Below are 17,625 nucleotides of genomic sequence, written 5' to 3' on the forward strand. Positions count from 1 at the left end.
AAAGGAAGGAAAACCACTCCGATCCACTAAACACACTTAAAGAATAACTTTGGCTCAGATACCATCCAAAACCAAGAATGTTACATCAGTGACAGAGGGATGGGATGGAAAGATAGCAGCAATTGGAAACACTTTTCATCTCTACCTTCTCTGAGGAAGGTGTCAGGTGTTGCCATCTTGCAGAACCAGGAAGCTATAAAAAAGTTGGGTAACAAATCAAGCATATCGTCATGTGTTAAGGAAGTATGAGTAGCAAGGGAATGTATTTGATATTGATTTAGTGAGGGGACAGGTTGGGCTGCTACACCCCTTTAGAGTCTCTGTCTATAAATTCTGGTTCCTGCTTTTACCAGGAGCTCCAAGATGGCTACTACCATGATCTTGTCTTGGATGGTAATGATGGGTCTTCATATGCAGCTGGATGCAGGTAAAGAGCCCCACTTCTGATCAACTTCATGGCTATATTTTACATCAAGCTAATGTTGAGATTTAAAGGGAAAAGAGGATTAAATTTAGTAGCGCGGCTTAGCTCAGTTGAAAACTGAGAGCAGATGAAACCTGTCAGGTGAGAAAATCAATAGTTATGTCCATTATTTTAACAGTTTCTTACTGGAACTGCTTAGTGAATTTCAACTTGTCTTCTCACCCATTTTTTCTAAAGAGGTTAATAAAGGAAATTCAGATAAATACATTGCAAAGCCAGTGATAAAATTTTCTTAATCTTTGTATTTGAGTAATGAATTTAAATATGCATTTTCTTGGTGAAATGCATGTTTATTTTAAAGGATGTGTGATTATTTTAAAGGTGCTCTTTGAACCATGCATTTTGTATTTGATTAAGTTTACTGGTATCAATTACACATTGGTGGTGGTGTTTAATAACTATGCTCTAGACAAACATATGGCTCAGGTTCCTGTTATTATTATTACTGTAATTATTAGAATATAATAGGAATTACTGTAATTGTATGTTATTCTAATTTTCTATAGTCTAATTCCTGCTATTAATGTGATTTGATTTGGTTGCAGAAGCAGTGATCTGCATGGCCATTTTCATCCTTTGGGGATCCATACAAATATCAGTGGGTCTCGTGGGAGGGAGGATGGTTGTCCCAAAATCACTTGCACCTCCTTTTCCATGTGAGGCTTCCCTGGCTTAGCAGAGTGCCAGGATGCTGCTGTGAGAAACAGGCTGTTCCTTTTCCAGCAGCTGCTGTTGCATTCTTTGTGCGGGAGGAGGGAACAGAAACAGATCAAAAGCCTTTGCAACAGCTGCTATTTTTCCATCTATTCCTCTTTCAGTTGCAAAGTTCTGTCTTTAATTTGACTTTTTGACTTTTTTGACTAATTCGACTTTGGACTGATTAACTGAAAGCAAAAACTTATTTTCCCTTTCTGTGTTACCCCCCAACTCTACACAGTGGAAGGAAATAGTTATTCAGTGCTGGTTCCAGGTTCAGTTTTTTACTTAATTCTCCATAAATATTTGAGGTGCATTTAATGACACTGAAAAGTGAACTTGAGTATTGATGTTCACCTCAAAAATGCTGAGTTGTTGTTTAATCCTTTTATTATCATCCAGTTCATTTAGATTTAAAGCCTTGCATGTGTGAGGAGCAGTGTGGTGAGAAATTCAGAAAGTTCCCCACTCGCTGGATAAATTACATATCTCCCTGTCAGGATCCTCCTTTACATCCTGTAATCACTTTAAGTAATCACTTTAACTGTGTGTTTAAGGGCCAGTGTTACAGGTCTTGTTGTACACGGTATTAGTCGGTGATTTCCATCTGTCAGGCTGGAGCAGGATTTTTATCCTTGATGGTAGCTGGACCTAATCTTTATAAATCAGCATATCCCTCTGTCAGTGTCACTAGGGTATCCTGTGCATGCAAACTTTCTATGTACATTAATTACCTTAATTCACGTATTGTTCTTTCAACCTTTTTTTTTTTTTTTTTTTTTTTTTTTTGGCTGCTTGCAAATCTGCGGTTTGGACACCAGCATCAATACGTTCAACAACAGGTAACTTAAAAGTAATACAAAAATGCACAATGTTCATAGAGTTGACCTTGCTAAATATTCTCTCCAAGCTGATGCTTACATTTGAATGCCTTGCTAATCCAGTTGTAGCAAACATTGTCACCCTGCCAGTATAGGCAGGTGCCCTTCAGACTGGGCTCCCAGACGATGAAATGTACTCATACAGAATCAGCGTATGCATGCACTTCAGTTTCAGCATATAACTGTATATATACATCACTCTTCTCCAAGAAAGAATGCAAGTAATTGCTAGTTACCTTAAATAAATCAGTGTTTGATCTAAAACCTTAAGATAATAAATGACGTGAAAAACAGCCTGTACAAAGGTATCTGAATGTGTAGAGAAAAGTTATCCAGAGTCTGAACAGACAGATATTTTCACTGACTACAGGTCTGTACACTGCTTTATGGTGACTTGTACTCAGACTGAGCAGGACCTCAATACCGCTGTGAAATTAATTTTGATTGTAGGATTGTTACTGTCTCCTGATCCTATAGCCTATTTTTTTCCTTGCTGTGCTGTGCTGTCATCTTACCAGACTCATCAGCTCAGTATTTTTTTAAAACTGCAGTTTTTACAAAGTAATGTAGTGACAATATGATTAAGGCAATCAGTTTTGTTTCAGGAACTGAAAGTAATAATTAAGTTGACAATTATTAAATTACAAGTATTAAAATGAGTCAAACGTTAAAACAAATATATTCATTTGGTTATATTCATAACCATTTTTAAAGAACCACACTCACCTGTTTTAAAGCTTTTAAACGTTTCTCTGTTAATTATGCTTTTTCTAAAGGTGAGATTTTAATCTAATATGCAAATCACGCACAAAAATAGAAAAATTTACTCTGTAATGAGTACTTGCTGAGTTTATTGGTGTTGGCTCGATGAGTTTAATTCCAGATGCATTTTTGGAAATGTTTGTTGATTTTCACTGGTATGCATACCAGTGAGATGAGTAATAATAATAGTATCCAGCCATGTAGATTTTAATAATTAATAATCTGAATTATTTAGTAATTAGTTTATAGTTAGTAAGTGTTTGAGCTTTCCAAGCTTAAAAATTTCTGTGTTGATTAGCAACAGGTACATAGACATTTTTAGTGCTTAGAGAACTGCATTTTGTGGAGGACTTTCCCATTTACCCCTGAGTTGTTTCTAAACAGTTGCCAGCAGAAGCCTACACCTTTCTGGAATACACTGCTAAATACTCCTGTACATAAAATGCACGTTCACTTTAACAAGACTATAGAATTATCTAAGACTGTAGCTTAATTTGAATGAAATGATTCTTGAAAAAAAAATAAAATCACAATTCTCCAAGGATGTTTGGAGAGGTGTCAGCCATGATGCAGGAAGGATAGTGGTGGTCTATGTACTGTCCCTCTCACAGGGTTTCAGTAACCCCATAAAGCCCTGCCTCAGAACAGCTGAGCTCTCTAGGTCACGTTAAAGGAAGCACTGGAAGGAGATAGCCTGTTAGCCTGTCAGTCCCCTTTCCCACAGGTTGTCCTCGATCTATTGGTGCCACCTGGAGGATTTTCCATAAGGTGTGTTGTGCAAAACCCTTATCAGGGACTGATGCGCTGACCTAGAGTTTATGTCACTAGCTGCAGTGAGATATGGATGAAACCAGAAAAGATGCTGGAAGGAGGTGTTTTTTTTCTTGCTATGGAGAAAAATAATTTTTCATAGTCTATTCTCACAAAAGAAACTTCTGATCATATCAAGTGAAAAACAGCAGATATCTCAGAGAGGTCCGTTCACTTAACATGCATATGGAACTCTCCAGGCCAGTTGCACGTGAGAAATTTGTGTGGAGTCACAAAGAAATTTGATAATTAATGGGGGAAAAAAAGTCCTGAAGTCTACAAAATATATATATTAAGAAAAATAATAAATGTTCTGGAGCTTTCTCAGTTTCTCAGACAAAAGTTTCTAGAGACTGGGGACGTATATTACAGAACTTTCAAATTATACTTGCTTTCTCAACCACCCCATAGGGTATCACGTATGTTTCTTTCTTGTCTAGAAGAAACAACAAATACAACTTTCCATCCATCAAGGGGCTGTTGGGACCATAAGTGTTTCAGCTAGGTCCATGCTGACTGGGGGTTGCTGGTTTCTGTGTAAAGGGGCTGTTCCCTTTCTGAGGGCTTCTGGTAATGGGGTGCTGATTCTGGGATAGCATTTTGGAGAAGTTTTCAATTATGTTTGCTTTTTAAAGCAACCCATAGAGTAACGTTTGTTTTTTCCTTCTCCAAAATTAGGAATAGATACAACTGTTCCAACAACAGTCCAGCCCATTGGAAGTAAGTATCATGTATAGGATTTATCTCTTTTTTTTTTTTTTTTGGTAATGATAGTAATCACTTTAGATTTTTCTAGTCCTCTTTGTTGTTGAGCAGTAATTTATCTGATGAAGAGGCTTGTGTGCTTGCTGTTTGTTGGAGCTGGGGAGGTGTGAGTGCGCCTAGTTATGTGGAGGGCCTTTATCATAGAACCATTAGGGTTGGAAAAGCCCTCCAAGATCATCTGGTCCAACCACCCCCTAGCACCACTATCACCCACTGAACCCTGTTCCCAAGCACCACGTCCAACCTCTCCTGGAGCACCCCCATGGACGGTGCCGCCACCACCTCCCTGGGCAACCCATCCCAACACCTGGCTGCTTGTCCTGAGGAGAAATGGCTCCTTGTTCCCAACCTGAGCCTCCCCAGGCACAACTTGAGGCCATTCCCTCTGGTCCTATCACAGTTATCCGTGAGAAGAGGCCGACCCCCAGCTCCCCACACCTTCCTTTCAGGGAGCTGTAGAGAGCAATGAGGTCTCCCCTGAGCGTCCTCTTCTCTGGACTAAACAACCCCAGTGCCCTCAGCCGAACCTCACAGGACTTGTGCAGGGTCATAGAGCAGGCATTGAGCCAGAGCTTCCCCTGCAAGATCCGTTTTGACTGGGGATTGTCTGGGGTCTCTCAGGAAAGAGCACGGTGTGCTGACAACTTGCAAGGGATTCATCCTGATTTTGTTCTTCTCTCTTTTTTTCCCTACTGCTGCTGCTGCTTCTCCCCATGTGCAGTCATAGCCGATGGTGAGTCTGCCTGACAGGGCGCTGTGGCCCCATGCACTGCAAAGCACAGGCCCAGTGCTGCCCCAGCCTCGTCACCCACCAGCAGGGAGGCCGGGACGGGGCAGCCAGCCCTATGTGGTGCTGCAGGTGGCTCCCACACACGCCTAACGCAGCATCTCGTTACCTTTCCAAGAGCTGGAGCTGCGCCTGACTGACGGGCCTGACCGCTGTGCAGGCAACGTGGAAATCGACTATTTTGGAATGAACACAAAAGTGTGTGGCTTCCAGTGGGACATGAACGATGCTCAGGTTGTGTGCAGGCAGCTTGGCTGCGGCTCACCTGTCAGCGTGATGGACTATTTCCCCTCGAGCGATTCATATCCATGGTACCAGAGGACCGCGGTGGCTTGTGACGGCTCTGAAACCTCTTTGATGTTTTGCCCTTATGACTACGTGTCCTCCAAATGCCAACACGGGACTGCTTCTGTCATTTGCTCAGGTAGGATGTTACGCTGTGGTGGCATTTTCCTGAAGGGACCCGGTGTGGTGTTTGTCTGAAGTTAGTCAAAGCTGGCCAGCCCTTGCTGTGTGCTGTGCGTTTGTCGTGTGTGTCCCTGGGGTGAAGCCAGGATTACTAACTACTAGTGCCTCACACCCTCTGGTTTTCTCCTTTCAGATTCGGGACTCCAAGGGCAAAATGGTAAGCAGAGATTTCTCTTTGTATCCATGTTATCGGAGGGGGGGGGGGGGGTGCTTTGTGTCCATCAGAGCAAAAGACTCAGGTGTGGGCTGCAGTTAAAGAAACCGGGTAACTTCCTTGGTATTCAGAGAGACGTGGCCACTGCCAGTCATCCTTTGGGATGCAACAACTGCTTAATGTGGCAGAGAAATTGTGTGCTGGTCCGCTGTGTAGCCTGGTGGCCATACTCTTGAGCAAGTCCTGGGGCTGTTGGGACCATATTTATTTCACTCAGTCCAGCTTGGTCACAACGCTGACTGGGGGTTTCTGGTTTCTGTGTCCCAGAGGCCTTTTGGGGAGGTGTTGACTCGCAGCGAGCTGTTCCTCTTAGTCAAAATGCTCCTCGTTCACCTGCTGCTTTTGTCTGCAGTGCCAGATAGCCCCAGCTCAACTCACATTCTTCTTTTGGTGTCGGGCACATCTGGAGGGGCTGGGGCTGCACAGCTCCTCTTGGTGCTTCCCGCTGGTGGTGAGGCCCCAGTGAGGGAGTTTTTCTGTGCAGCTTTCACAGAACTTCTGTGAAAAGGGGCTGTTCCCTTTTCTGAAGGCTTCTGGTAATGGGGATGCTAACTGGGACAGCGTTTTGGGGAAGTTTTGAATTATGTTTGCCTTCTCAAGTAACTCATAGAGTATCACGTATGTTTTCTCCTTCTCCAAAATAAGAAATACCTGTTCCAACAGCAATCGAGCCCTATAAAAGTAAGTAGCACATATAAGATTTTTTTTTTTTTTTTATAATGATACCAATGGCTTTAGATTGCTCTAGTCCTATTTGTTGTTGGGCAGTAATTTGTCTGATGAAGAAGCTCGTGTGCTCACAGTTTGTTGGGGCTGGGTGTGTGTGAGTGTGTAGTTATTCAGAGGGCCTTTAGCAGAGCCACAGAGCAGGCGGTGACCTGGGGCATCCCTGGTGGCCGCGCTGAGCCAGCTCTGGGGTATGTCCAGGGCCAGTTCCTTGCCAGGCTGGGGGAGATTCCCCACAGAGCCCAGCAGGACAGCCCAGAGCTCTGCCGTGGTGGATGCACTGGTCTAACAGCCTGCAGGGTCAGATTTGGCAGAGCACAGGATCCAGTGGGGGATTTTTTGGGACTGAAGCTGGCTGGGCTTGGAAAGATTATGCCCATCTCCACCAGGAGTTCGGGGGCTGCTTGGACACCACAGGCAGTGTGCATCACTGCCAGAAGGAAAGGGAATTTCTTCCACTCGTGCTGTTGACTGGGGATTGCCTGGGCTCACTTAGGGGAGAGAAAAGCGTGCAGACAACTTCCAAGGGACTTATCCTAATTTTGTTCTTCTCTCTGTTTTTTCCCTGCTGTTGCTGCTTCTCCCCATGTGCAGTCATCGCCGATGGTGAGTCTGCCTGACAGGGCGCTGTGGCCCTGTGCATTGGGATGTGCATACCCACTGCTGCCCCAGGCTTGTCACCCACCAGCAGAGAGCCTGGGAAGGGGCAGCTGGCCCTACGTGGTGCTGTGGGTGGCTCCTGATGCGGTTCGGAGCCGGGTGTGCTTGGGGTGCAGGTGGGAGGGAGCCTGTGCCCTCTAGTTCCTCTGGTGGGAATCTGAGAGCTGGAGATGGAGAGCACAGGCCCATTTGGCCAGTGGTGGGGTCCTGGCCGCCCTTGGCTGTTCCAGGGCATGTGGAAGCCAGGGCTTGTGGAAAAGGATCTCTGGGCTCCTCTAGACCACAGGCACCATTTGCTTTCTCGTGCACGAGGAGGCAGAGGTCTCTGCCTGGAACGAGAGTCCCACACACCTAATGCAGCATCTCGTTACCTTTCCAAGAGCTGGAGCTGCGTCTGACCGATGGGCCCAACCGCTGTGCAGGCAACGTGGAAATCGACTATTTTGGAATGAGCGCAAAAGTGTGTGGCTTCCAGTGGGACATGAACGATGCTCAGGTCGTGTGCAGGCAGCTTGGCTGCGGCTCACCTGTCAGCGTGATGGAGCATTTCCCCTCGAGAGATTCGTACCCCTGGTACCAGAGGACCGCGGTGGCTTGTGACGGCTCTGAAACCTCTTTGCTGCTTTGCCCTTATGACTACGTGTCCTCTGACTGCGATCACGGGGCTGCTTCTGTCATCTGCTCAGGTAGGATGTTACGCTGTGGTGGCATTTTCCTGAAGGGACCTGGTGTGGTGTTTGTCTGAGGTTAGTCAAAGCTGGCCAGCCCTTGCTGTGTGCTGTGCGTTTGTCGTGTGTGTCCCTGTGGTGAACCCATAATTGCAAGTGCCTCACACTCTCATGTTCTCTATTTTCAGTCCCGTGACTAACAGAGTCCCCAGTGAAAGGTAAGCAGAATTTTCTGTTTGTATCCATCTTATCAGCAATGTACCCTGTGTCCTGGCTTCAGGTCTGGGCTGCAGTTATAGAAACTGGGTAACTTCCTTGGTATTCAGGGAGACACTGCTATTGCCAGTGATCCTTTGGGATGTAACAGCTGCTTAATGTGGCAGAGAAATTGTGTGCTGGTCTGCCATGTAGCCTGGTGGCAATGCCCTTGAGCAAGTCCTGGGGCTGTTGGGACCATATTCGTTTCACTCTTTGCTCTGGAAGCCCCTTTGAGGATGTGTTGACACCCAAAGGGTTATTTCTCTTAGACAAAATGTTCCTCGTTCACCTGCTGCTTTATTCTGCAGTGCCAGATAGCCCCAGCTCGACTCCCACTGTGCCTCAACTTCAGGTACGTTTGGAGGGTTTGGATGCTCTGATTATCTCCTGCCTCTGCTCAGGGTCACAGGCTCACAGAATGGTCATGTATTTGGAAGGGATTTCTAAAGATCATCTTATCTACCCCCCTTGCTAAGGCAAGTTGCCTATAGCTGGTTTCTGAGGACTATGCCTTGGCCTCTTGACTATCTCCAACAACGGAGACTCCAACATCTCTCTTGGCAACCTGTGCCACTGCTCAGTCACCCTCACAGTGCTGTGTTTCCTTGTGTTCTGATGGAACATATACACAGCATCAAAGGCAGTGCCCGATGGAACGTCTCAAGTTTGTTTTGGGGTGTGTGTGGATGAGAGTAGGCAGAGAAACTGCTTGGTCATGGCTGTAGTCAATGAGGAGAATGTTACTGCTCATAATTTTAGGGCATATTCTTCTTCATTTAATAATGAAGAAACAACTAGATTACTCCAAAAAACCCTCAGATTATTCCAAAATAGTAGTGCAGGTGAGTTCTCATCCAGTGTAGTTAAATGTCAGTAGTTGAGCAACAGTTATGCAACTTCTTATCAGTTATTGTTTTCTACCATTTCATGTGTACGGTTATTCTACTAATCATTATTTCAGTTGATCATTTTAGTATAATATTTTAGGATGGCCCATATTTCAAATGATTATTTGTTCACATAGTTAATATTAGATCAACTAAGTGAGACAAAGGTTCTTCATGTTCGCTGGAAGCTGAAATTAAAACTTGAAGATCTATTTAGAATACATCTATTCTAGACGTATTTGGAATATAATTCAAAAGATTTACACATTTATATTTTCTCTGAATAGCTTCAGCCTGTACTGAAAAAAAAAATCCTAGAAATCTATGTTTATTTTCCCCCTAAACTTTCTTAGATCTTGATTCATCTGTTAGGACTCAAGTGATCTATATATAAATACTGTGTTCAGTTTTGGCTTCCCCACTACAAGAAGGATATTGAGTTGCCAAGTGTGTGCAGACTCTAGCAACAAAGCCGATGAAGGGACTACAGAACAAGACTTATGAGGAGCAACTGAGGGAATTGTGTTGTTTATTCTGGAGGACAGAAGGCTGAGGGGAGACCCGAAAGGAGGTTTCAGTGAGGAGAGTGTCAGTCTCTTTTCTTAGGTGACAAGTGATGGGCTGTGAGGAAATGGCCTCAAGTTGTGCCAGGGGAGGTTTAGGTTGGATATTTGGAAGGATTTTGTCATGGAGAGGGTGACTGAGCATTGGAACATGTTGCCCAGGGAAGTGGTTAATGTACCTTGGATGTATCAGAGTGCAAGAAATAGATTAATATTTAAATGACACCTAGAATGCCATTTTCTCCCCATTTTTTATGTTTTGGAAATAACAAGATGAGGAATCAAATGTAACCAGGACCTCTCATCCTTCCTAGAACCGGACTCTTTTGGCATCCTGGAGAACATGAATTCAGCTCCTGCTCCAATTGGTATCTCTCATACTCCATTTATTACTGCTGTCATGGCCCTGACAGCTGCAGTTTTCACTCTTGTTGGTTTCTTTCGAAACACAGTGAAGAAATCAATTCCATATCAGATCACATGAGATTTGGTAAACACCTGCAGGTGATCACATTGGTTGAGTAATTTGATGGATTGAGTAAAGTCCTTGCATTGAGTCATCTCCTCGACAATTCAAGATTAAAGGCTTTCTGTGGTGATGGATAACCTCATGGGAAGAGATGGGCTTGACATAACTCAGCACTGAATGAAGCCGGAAGACCAGCAAAGGTTTGCAGCCAAGTAACAACCTTCAAATTAGTCAGTTGCCACCTACAATATTAGGCTGTTAAATCTTAACACTCCATCTTAATCAGCTTCCTCCTCTCAAGATGGATATCTGGCCTCTACCAGTGAAAAGTATAGCCTGGGTTGTGGGGAACCCACATGGCCAGTTCTTGCTCCACAGCAAACAAGAGTTTGTTTCTAGTTTCCTCAGATGTAAATTAAGATCAATAGCTCTTCCTTTCCACAGGGGAGTTGTGAGTCCATCAGACAATGCGTGCTGCATGATAACCAGTAACAGGACCTACCTAAGTACCTCTGAAAGGCAACAGATATCAGAAAGGCTCTACAATAAATCATGATGTGATGTGTATATTTCAATTTACCCTTCAGGTAAGGGTAGGACTATTGAAGCTTCCCTGCAATGTTTTCTGTTGCTACTACAGTCAGTGCTAGTAGGCAAAATATTTGAATACAAGTACAGCTTTAATACTTTAGTAAGATTCCTTTTAAGGAATCACTTCAGATTTTCTGAGGTGGAGATGAAATTTTGCATGGCATAATCAAATGTTCCAGATGGATAAAATTTTATGCAGCTAAAATACCTAGACAAGCATACATGACTGAAAAAAAAAAAAAAATAGAGAGAGAGAGAGAAATGATTCTTCTAATTGCGTATGGATCCTGATACATAATGTCTGGATATTTTGTGACTAGTTCTTCAGGAAGATTCTTGTTGAGAAAATGTAGATTTGAGCTACTTTCAATTATGGCTGATTTTCAATATAAAATATGTAATCACCAAATCAGGAAGGCAGTGTTTCTAGTGTGATATTTCTGTTTTCATTCCTGCAACCATCTTTGCATTTGAACTCAGAAGTTTTCCTGTTTCAATGAGCATCATGTAAAATAAAGAATTTTTTCCAAGCAACATGCTGTGTATATATGGGATTCTTCTGTAACAACACAGGCACATGACATACCTGGGTTCTGGAAAAATCCAGGAAGACCTTATTTGTCTCCCTGATCTAGAACCTTATTTGTCACTGGCCCAGATCTTCTGTGAGATAAGCCCTGCGTAATGTCGTACATCTGTGACTTACCGGCTAACACAGGTACATCTGTAAAACTCATACAAATCCTTAACATGCTATTACCACAATGGAATAATTATAGCCTAACACTTCACTCTCAACCAAAGGCAATTCTGGAAATGAACTTGAAAGTCCTTCATGTATTTTTCTTTGTCAACGGATAAGGTCAAATGAAGTCAGTATAACTTTTTTAGGTAACAGCATAGCTCTGCCATATGCAAGGGTGGCGATTCATCTGCTGGAAGGAAAGGCAATTAGCAGGTGCAACAAATGAGCATCATTAGGGCTTAATGGGGCTTAATGACCTTCCCAGAATGCAGTGTGGAACAAACGTTTTGGCCATCACAAGAGAGCAAACAGAGCGTTGGTCCAAGAGTGCCAGTTAAGGCATCTCCTCCTCCTGTTTTCCCAAGCAGCAATAAATTTTGAGGATGGTACACGTTGGACCGAGATACCAGGAGTTCCTCCTCTGCTAGCCCATCAGGGGGCAGCTTCTGAGAATATCTTTGGAGAAAGTGACTCTTAAGAAGTGCTGTACTTCCTTGTTCCTTGCCTGCAGGTGCCTGCATGAGCTGGACTGTGCCTCTAGAGACTTTGGCACAAAATAGGATGTGTCAGAGGCAGAGCACAATGCTATTGGCAGTGAGGAGCACCTCATTGGATCTCTTGTTGCTGGGCAGCTTTGGTTTGATGCCTCTGGAACATGCGTTTTTGTCTTTTATCACTGCGTCGCATGTGTTTGAGGCTGGCTCTGGGCCATGGCCAAGGCAGATAGAACCAGCCTTTAATGGCTGCTGTTAGGGCAGTCCCTTTTGGGTCGATCGACCTTTGGTACCTTTATTGCAACATTCAGATGCTTAGGAAAGTGAAGAGAGCAAAGCCCTGCCTTTTATTATTCCTAAGGTTAACCTGCTTAGGTGTATCTGGGGGAGGAAGCTGTACATGGGCAAACTGAGCTTCTGTTACAGCTTTGGAGCGTGTTCAAAACTTCCCTGAGGAAGACACCTAGATCAGCATTCAATGTCTTCTGGCTCACCGCTGAAATAGAGTAATTGCGTGTTGCAGGGGATTTTTTTCAGTGGAAGGTTTCTGATGGAGAAGGAGATTGAAAAGGTGGAACTTAGACTGTGAACTGGACTGGTTGAAAATTTGATGATTCACGTGTACTTAATGCTTAGGACCAAAGAATATGGAGTAGATAGAGAGCTATAATAAATTTTTGGTTTTGTTAAGATACAAACCAAATTGCCCCCATAATTTCCTCCTCTATTAAATACTGCTGGATGAATGGAAAAGATATGAGCATCACTACAGCCTTATTTACACTGACTTATTTGCACTAGGATCTGAAGTTTTCCTCACCATTTCTTAATTATGTGTTGTTAAGTCTCATAGTAATGTCTTGTGCATCTACATATCAAATCTCAAATTTTAGGTGAAGGGTATAGTTGTTAAAGCTCTCTTAGTAAATACAAATAATGGTTGGTAATAGTTAACATCTACTCTTACACTCTTTTAAATCATTCTTACATGCCCTGCTAATGCTTATTTGAAAAGGCTTGTGTTATTGTTTATTTATCTTTCAAAGCTTTTTGTCAGTTCAAAGAAAACTTATTACTGTTCTTAGCTCAGGTTCTTGGTTCAAAACTTCACTAATTTTACTACAAAATGGGGTGGCAGCCACAAAGCATACAATGGAATAAGTCAGTGGCTCTTGTATTTTTCCCTTTTTGAAAGGATGATTCATGCATCCATATGACAAGACAGAGTGGATTTATAATATTATTGTATTCACACAAACCAGGCAACACCAAAGGCTGCTGCGGCACAATGAAATCCTCAGGATAGAAATATAGACCTTACAGGCGGTGAGATGTATGAGATTCTTGCAAAACCTAACTTGCAAACACAAAGTATAATCCTTTTAGGATATTTGTTTTAAACAATTCTATAGATCTTCACTGTTTTTGGACCACATCTGTTGAGTTTGCAATCAATCTAATAAAACTGAATGTCAATGAAAACCATAACATATTTTAATCGCTTCATTTTAGGGTGCATACCTCACCTTTCCCTCCCTTCTGGTTTTTTTTTAGAAAAATAAAGCAATACAAAATTCTTATCTAACAAGGATGTACTTGCAAGGTCCAAGGTGACTGGGTTAGAAAGCTAAAGTCCTATCATCAGGTTGTGAGCATGTGGGCCAGTGAGCGTAACTCAGCTGAGGAATTGTGGTTGGCCAGTGCTTGGCCCTGCGTTATTCTATGGCCAGCTTCTAGGCTCTCTTCTTTAAACTAATGCTTGGCTGCTATTTAGGTAATGCCAAGCACAGGCTGGAGCCCATTAGACCCCATTGCTTGTTCTAACTGCCTGAGAGCACTCATGTTTTGTCTTCATACTAACGTACAAAACCTACTGCTTGACACTGGTATGGTCATGCTGAAGTTGTGCTGGGCTTTGTAGAAAGGCATTTAATACACTGGCTTGGCCTTTGGAAGTTTTCCAGTGTAGGATCTTGAAGCATGGTGCCCTCAGTATGCACCATTGTTGTGAAAAGTATGAACTGAGGGCATCACCTGAGCCATAAGCATTTCAGCAAACATCTTCATAATGGATTTTGAGAAGTATCTTGGAGGCCTGGTTTTGCAGAGAGGTAGGCAAACACTTAACTATGCTCAGTATTTCCAAAACTTTCAGGAGACTATTCATAGCAAAAAAGTTATGCACATAAACAACTGCGAAGTTTTGTTGCTAATTTTAATGTTTAATTTTAATGACCTACGTTGGCTACCAGTTAAACTGTGATTATATAGTGCAATGTATAATGCATCGTTAAGTGTGTAAAATTGACTTCATGGGGTGTGGTGAAATTCGTTAACTTCCTTTCCTTGTCTACAAATTTTTATATAATGCATAGTAATGGGGAGGCAGGGGAGAGGAACAGGTGTATTTATACCTTTAATTTAGTAAGGACAATGCTCCTGTTGCTTCACAGAGTATCACATGTGAGGCACCTACCATATTATAAAAAACACATTTCCGAACTGGCAGAAATGACCCGCACAGTTAGGTGTGAAAAAAGAAAGAAAGAAAAAAAGAAGTTGAGCATACTGCACTTTGCACTCCATCCTGATACAGTGGAAAATAAGAAATAGATACAGCTCAGAAAGCAGGGTCATGTTGGACTAAGTATTAGATTGGAGATATGAAGAAAAAAAATTTGATTGACTTTTTTTTCCCATTGGTGACGATTTTAACTATTAAAAATACACATTCCTAAGTCAAACTGCCACAAGAAGTAAAACCAAACATTTAGGGAAATGTTATTTTTGCACTCAACTTTGATTTGTCATTTAAAGTGGAATTATATTGTTGTTAATCTTGCAAAAGAAACGCAGTCATATTCAGCTGTCATATTTCTTAACACAATATTTTTCATTGCATTTCTTCATTACACTTATCAAAATTCAGAACAGATCTAGTTTTCTAACAAGAATTATTTAACTAGATATTGATTTAAAGTATTTATCGTTGTTGGTGGTTGACAGATATGCCCCAGAGCTGAACAAGTGCTTTGGGTCGATATGTTTTTTAGTTTCAGTTCCATTTCCTGCAACAGACGTACCTAATTCTTCCTCATGCAAAGGATTTATAAGTGACTTATTATAGAATGTGTTAATAAATTCTATTGTTAAAAAGTATTACCAGACGTTAAACTTCCTACAGTCTGTACCAGTCACCTTATCAGCATAGCACCGGGTTTGATTATCTTTCTTGAAGTCTGAAAGACAATGCCTTGGCCATGCAAGTGGTCTTCCTAGCCTTGCATGGCTCCGTCAACAAGGTCAGGAATTGTGCAAGCTCTTCTGTGGAAGAGATGGATGTTTTGGAGAAGTTCAATTTTGAAAAGATGTTATTGAGAATAGAGCTGTGGAAAATTTAAATAATCATTCTTCTGTTGGGATAGGTCTGTAAATCACCAAGAATTTCACAGCAGGTGATATTGCTGCTTTGGTGACGTGAACATAAGAAATCTGCTTATTGATTAGCGATAGCTATAAACAACCTCCTCACATTTCAGTCAGCACTTACCAGAAATGCTAGTTGCACGGATTGTGTAAGAAGAGAACTGTTAGCAAGGAGTTTATGTTTTGGCTCAGTCTTACCTCAAGAGACTTTTTTTTTTTCGTTTTTAATTGAACTTCCCGTTGTCCATGATGACCAGCTTTTCTGGTTTGTTTTGGGGATTTTCTAATACACCTCTGTCTATATAGGTGGTAGGGCTTGTTACCCTGGCAAAAATCCAGTTGCCCTGCTGAAGTTCAGTATGTGCAAGGATGAGAGCCTCCCCTGTTCTTCTTCCAGAGCTTGTCTGAAAGCTTTTAAACGCTTAGGTCCTTCAGCTGAGAAAATCAAAACCCAGTAATCTGGACTTTTCCATTATGACCCTTGCTTTTTTTCTGCTTTTTAACCTCTGAAACAAGATAAAATCCACGAGATACAGATCTGGGCAGCACAATGTAGATATCTGCTGTGCAAGCTACCAGTTAGGAAATCTTGGGGAACACCTACATAAGTTGGGCTGATAATGAAAACCAGCGCTGGCCATCACTGTAAACTTATCTCTGGGAATCAAGACTGTTAGTCCTGTTGGCTTCTGTAGGGTCAAAAGAGTTAAGTATTTGTAATTTTTTATTTTTTTTCCCTACTAAGAGCTACAGGTGTTCCTCCCCACATACTTGAAACAGAGATATGATGAGACATGGGACTGAAATTTAGTATGACAAGTAATAAAAAGGACTGCTTACTCTATTAGCTTTTGAATTTCCTCAAATACCACATGTAAAAAAAAAAAATAAGCACACTATTTTTTTTTATCCAATAATATTTCCTGCAAATAAAATGTATTGTTTTTAAGTAGCTTAATTCATCTTTTTCTTTGCATTTTTATGTTTAATCACAGGATAATTTTTAGATGGTGACAAGTTCTGGCAGGTATATAGGATGAAGGGAATGTCCTTGACAAAGATATCAGTTTGTGATGAGATTATTAGTTTTAAAGAGTTTTTCCAAGTTCTCAAAGTCATTGAAAGTCTTTAGAAGTAAGCTATTGTCATGTTCTGAGAACAAAGGGAAAAATCTGTCTAGTTAAAACAAGACATGGGAACGTGGTCTTGAAAGGAGCTGGAATGGTTAAAATCTTCTAGACAAAATGATTTATGTGGGTTAATTTCAGCTTTCTCTAGGAGTTTGCTGCTTAACAGTTTGAATACGCTGTAAAGTAGCATAAAAGTTGAATAACCTGCTGTAAGTGAGTTGGTGCTGGGAAGTAATCACTGTGCAACTACTAAATGAGTGAGGAGTCATTTCACAGGAGAGTTCCTGCTGTGATTTCGGTATGTGCAGTATAAAGTAGAGGTACTAAGGGATTATTTTGTACAGAGGATGCTGGCATTCTAGCAGACGTAAATCAAAGCTACCTGTTATTAAATCTGAAGATACAGGTCCTAAGCTAACTTAAAAATGTTGACTGGAAATGTCAGACATTTCCTCTTAGGCTGGAATAGGGTGAGGCCTGGCAAGAACTCTGAAAGCCTAGTTTGTGATAAAGAGCTGTGCTTGCAGATTTAATGTGGATAAATTAAACCACTCCACCTCTAGTCCTCTTCTGTTCTTGAACCTCCTTGACATCATCCATAAATTTTCTATTCATGGTACCATGGAACAGCTGAGGCTGACTAGCACCTCTGGAGATCATCTGGTCCACCTTCCTTCTCTAGGTGGGGTCACCAAAAGCAGGTTGCTCAGGACTGTGCCCAGTCAGATTTGACTATCTGTAAGGATGGAGGAATCCACAGCCTTGCTGGGCAACCTGTGCCAATTGTTGACCCCATGGCACGGAGCCGTGTAGGGAGCAGTTCTTGAAGAGCTGCTGCCTGTGGGCAGCCCCTGCAGGCTCAGTTTGGGAAGGATGGCATCCCGTGGGAGGGACCCCATGGGGAGCAGGGACCATGACAGCGTGGCGGAGACAAAGGGTCAGGGACTGACCACAGCCCCCATTCCCCTGCACTGCTCATGAGGAGGTAGGGGAGGGTGGATGGAGGGTAAGGTGTTTTTTGTTCACTTTTAGATCTCACTGCTCTAGTCTATTAGTAGTAAGGGACAACTGACATTAATCTCCCTCACGTTGAGTCTGTTTTGCCCATGATGGTAACTGGTGAGTAATCTCCCTGTCACTA

General features: G+C 42.3%; 1 long non-coding RNA gene across 5 annotated transcripts; it reads left to right on the forward strand.

The window, feature by feature from the left end:
• Window positions 1–257: 257 nt before the first annotated feature.
• Window positions 258–11,223, forward strand: LOC137859699 (uncharacterized). 5 transcript variants are annotated; one of them, XR_011098480.1, is made up of 9 exons: window positions 266–427; window positions 2,002–2,022; window positions 4,312–5,810; window positions 6,513–6,548; window positions 7,188–7,199; window positions 7,634–7,939; window positions 8,110–8,139; window positions 8,488–8,531; window positions 9,944–11,223. It is a non-coding gene; the product is annotated as an uncharacterized lncRNA (long non-coding RNA). The 5 variants fall into 5 exon arrangements; XR_011098479.1 differs by having other exon boundaries at window positions 262–427; window positions 4,312–6,548; XR_011098478.1 differs by having other exon boundaries at window positions 262–427; window positions 6,513–7,199.
• The last annotated feature ends 6,402 nt before the right edge of the window (window positions 11,224–17,625 follow it).

This window comes from Anas acuta, chromosome 7, assembly GCF_963932015.1.
Source record: "Anas acuta chromosome 7, bAnaAcu1.1, whole genome shotgun sequence".
NCBI classification, from domain to species: domain Eukaryota; kingdom Metazoa; phylum Chordata; class Aves; order Anseriformes; family Anatidae; genus Anas; species Anas acuta.